General features: G+C 29.7%; 1 protein-coding gene across 2 annotated transcripts in view; it reads left to right on the top strand.

Annotated features, from left to right (window-relative positions):
• Positions 1–4,505, top strand: part of LOC136040885 (protein TFG-like) — a 48,267-nt gene that overhangs the window by 139 nt on the left and 43,623 nt on the right. The gene's annotated exons all lie outside the window — the stretch shown is intronic.

Here is a 4,505-nt window from a genome sequence, read left to right as displayed (position 1 = left end):
GTAATGTCTTAAATTCTTATGAATTTATTTGTTTATGGATTATTAGTTGACTAGTCGGCTTGTGTCCTGTCATAGGCCTAAAATGATTGATAATGGAAAAAACAAATTCAGATCAGCAGAACAACTTTGCTTGAAGCAATGATAACTTGGCATCTGGCTTCCTCAGTAACCAAAAATTTTCATCTGGTGCCTCAGTTCTTTAGCATAAAAAACTGAGTTTACTGTAAATAATTTTTAAATCCCTTATAGTAATATTTGTCAGTGTTTATTGTAGTCGTTGATACATTTATTGTAATAATATTATTGCTTACTGTATTTCTGGATTAAAATAAAAGTAGTTTTGCCTCTACAGATTTTCATACCAGGTCTTATCATAATCTGTTCTGAGAAAATTTTGGGATTTTGGATTAGGCATAGTTTTTTTGTGACCTTATGTTTTTCAGTAAATTTGTAGCAAATCATCTAACTGGCTTTTGTATAAAGTGAACATACCTTAAATTCAAACTTCTACCTTAAATTCAAATTTAAGCATTTTTTAACCTAACCTTATTATAGGCCTAAATAATTTTAGCAATGAGAAAATGTAGTATTATTTTGTCAAAAACAGCATAGAGAAAACAGTATTGTTTTGTCAGAAACAACAGATAACTCATACTTCAATTAAAAATTTGTCATTTTTAAGAGCTTAAAAAGTGCTTAAATTTGAATTTGTAGTAGAAGCAATTATTATATTTGTAAAGAACATAAAAAAGGCATCAAGTGGTATGTTTGCTTTATTGATAAGTCAGTTATATGAACTGTCATAATTTTTTAAATATTTGTCATTTTTAAGAGCTAAAAAAGTGCTTAAACCTCAATTTAAGGTAGACGCAATTATAAGAGCATAAAAAAGGCATCAAGTGATATATTTACTTTATACAAAAGCCAGTTATATGATTTTCTATAATTTTACCATGTTTTCATAGATTTGTATTTGTGCATTATGTTGTCAGCATTGTCATGATATTTTTTCTTTATTATGTCTAGTGTAACAAGCTTGACAAGGCTTAGGCTACTATATTTTGGTGTTAATAAATAAACATAATGATTATATTAGGCTATGCCTAATAAGACAGAATTAAGACAAGCTAGGAAAAAAAATTTAGGCTACCATTAGATTCTTGGTAAATTTGGTGTAGTTTATATTACTTCTTACAAGTAAGGTGATCATACCACTTGATGCCTTTCTTATGGTCTTTACAAATATAATAATTGCTTTTATTACAAATTCAAATTCAAGCAGTTTTTGAGTTTTCAATTAAAGTATGAGTTATTGGTCATCTTCTGACAAAATTATACTATGTTTTCTTAGTGCTGTTTTCTTGGTCATTTTTGACAAAATGATACTGCATTTTCTCAGTGCCAAAATTATTTATAATAAGGTTAGGCTAGGTTGGGTTAGGTCAAAAAGTGCTTAAATTTTGAATCTGTGATAGAAACAACTATTATATAATTAAAGAGCATAAAAAAGGCATCCAGTGGTATATTCACTTTATTGGTAAGTCAGTAATATGAACAGTCATATATTTAACCCATTTTTTAATGTTCTTTCTGAATATAATAATTGCTTTCCTTGCAAATTCAATTTTAAGCCCTTTTGAGACCCTTTAAAATAATAATTTCATTCTATATTTTTTGGATATTAAACTGAGTTATAGCATTTGTTTCAAACCCACTATTCCATTATCAATCCATTTTGTAAAAGTTGTATTATTCATAAACATTGATTTGTCAAGATTAAGTTGAATAAAAAAAATCAAAACAATTCCACCATGTTTTCTTCTTATTCTGATTGGCCACTTAAAAATTGCCATATCACCTGTATAGTAGAAAAATATCAAAGCCACCAGAAGAAACATGGCAAATAGAACAATGGAAAAATTGTTTTCAAAGAATGAAAAAGAATGAATTTCATAAGGAAATAGAAAGTTTGAAACCAGTGTTTCAACCCTTTTTATACCAAAAACATAGAAAGAAATTATCATTTTCAAGGGTCCAAAAAAGGCTCAAAACTGAATTTGCAAGAAATGCAATTATTATATTCAGTTAAGGCATTAAAAGTAGCATCTAGTGGTGTTTTCTCTTTATTTATTGGTCAATAAATAATTGGTCATAATATGAACTGCTCAATATTTACTGCCTGAATTATATATTTCTTGTGTGTTTTCTGGTTCTTGATTTTGTCATAATAAATTCAGTTTAAGTAAAGGTATATATTATCAGAATATGCAAATAGCCACAAAACAAACTTACCAGTATAATCAGAATTTCATACTGAATTGAATTATGACATTCATTTCTGTTACAAATTTAATTTTAAGCCCTTTACAGACCCTCAAAGATGCTACCTTTATCTCTTATTTTAGATACAGCTTGTATATCTGTGTTAGCAAAAATCTTGTCAAAACTGGTTTACCCATAAATTGAATTGATGGCAAAAAAAAAAAATCAAGAATCAATTCATGGATAGGAAAGCTGTAATACAGGCTATACATTTGGATAAGTTTAGAAGGGTTATGTTAAAATTGAATTTGCAGTGGAAACAAATATCATGTCAAACAGTTTGTGGTAACAAACTGTAAGTAAAGAGCAACCTGCCTCAATAGTAACCAAAACTGTAAAAAATAGAATTTCAATACCAATAGGTATAAACATAATTGGGGTTTTATGCTGGTTTCAAATATACAAGTTTCAATAATTTTAATCTTACCCATCAAAGATTACAAGCCTGAGAAAATTTGCCTGATTTTTGAAAAAGAGTGGAAACCCCCTAAAAGTCATAGAATCTTTATGAAAATTAAATCATCAGATTCAGCATATCAGATAACCCTACTGTTGAAATTTCAAGTGCCTATCTGAAAAAATGTGAAATTTTGGATTGTCTGCCAGACAAATGATCACAGATGCAGGTTGATTTGTTTGTTTATCCCAGGGGTGATTTATCAACCCACTGGTTCAGAATATTATTAGATGGCTCATTTGAGTGGAAATTGAAAGTTCCAGTGCCCTTTTTAAGCGATTAAAAAAATGAAGGGCAACTCCCCTCCCATGCCTTTTTTCTCAAAATTGTCTGATCAAAATTTTGAGCTGGCCATTTTGTTCAGTATTGTTGAAAAGCCAAATAACTATGTCTTTGGGGATGTCATAGCCCTCCCGCAGCCCCTGGGGATTGGTCTTTAAGTTGCAAAATTTGCCTATTGTTTACATGTAGTATTTGTTATTGGGAAGTATGCATACATTTTTTGCTGGTGGGATTTTCCATGGGGAGGGAAGCTCCCAGGGGGTGAGTTTTTCAGGGAAAATTTTACATTGGGGATATTTGTCAGAATTACTATACAAAATTCTTCCTATGTCTTGCTTTCTTGTTTCCATCTCAATTTTACATGTGGAGATGTGAGTGAAACTATCTGGGGGTAAATTTTCACCAGGATTGAATTGTCTAGAGAATAAATCCTTGGGGAGGAGGGATTTTTCTGTGGAGGAGTAGCCAGATTTTTGGCATTATTTAAATAACAATCAGAAATTAAATAAAAAAAAAACAAGTTTTTTTTAACTGAAAGTAAGGAGCAACACTAAAGTTAAAAGAAACATAAACATAAATTATGTATATGAGGGGTTACTTCTCCACAATTTTATTTAATTTTGTTTAATTTGGATTCAGAATGAGGTAAGAGAAAAAGGTTTCATCCTTCAAGGTCTGTAAAGGGCTTAAAATTTAAATTTGTGATAAAAATGAATGTCATGTTTAGACTCAGGATAAAATTATGACTATATTAGTAAATTTATTTCTTAGCTATCTTAATATTCTGTTGATATATACCTTTACCTCAATTTACGGGTAAAACAGTTTAAACAAGAGTGATGCTAACAGCAGTAAAAGAGAATAAGTTTCATCTTGGAGGTCTCATAAAGGGCTTAAAATTAAATTTCTGAGCAAAACAGTTATTATATTTGGAAAGAGTATAAAAAAGGCATCAAGTGGTATTTTCACCTTATTTTTAGGTCAGTAATAATAACTCCAAATTTAACAAATTCTTCATCAATGCTCATTTGATAGTAATTATTGCTATCATCACCTAGCCTCAAAACCCTTACTAATGGGTACAGAGCTTAGGCTATATACAGAGTCAGTTCTAACCAAGTGGTTGACATGCCAGACTTGAAATCCTGTGTTAGACTATCATAATGACAAGGGGGCAAATTTGCAGTTTTCAGCATAGTTTAGCTACCTTGAAAGCAAATATATCACTTGATGTCTTTTCTTATGCTCTTTCATTGATCAGTAATTGTTTATGGTGAAAATTCAATTTTGAGCCCTTAATAGCTCCCCAGAAGATAGAACATTACATAATAAAAAAAAGAGTTAAAAATTAATTTTTCTAGAAACAGTCTAGTGATAAAAAGAAATTTAATTTGCAGCTGATTCAAGAATTGTAATTATTATTTTCCTTAGTTTTAATAGTAAA

This window comes from Artemia franciscana, chromosome 2 (genome assembly GCF_032884065.1).
Source record: "Artemia franciscana chromosome 2, ASM3288406v1, whole genome shotgun sequence".
NCBI classification, from domain to species: Eukaryota; Metazoa; Arthropoda; class Branchiopoda; order Anostraca; family Artemiidae; genus Artemia; species Artemia franciscana.
Note: the sequence above shows the minus strand (reverse complement) of the source record. Positions and strands in the feature narration are given on the sequence as shown.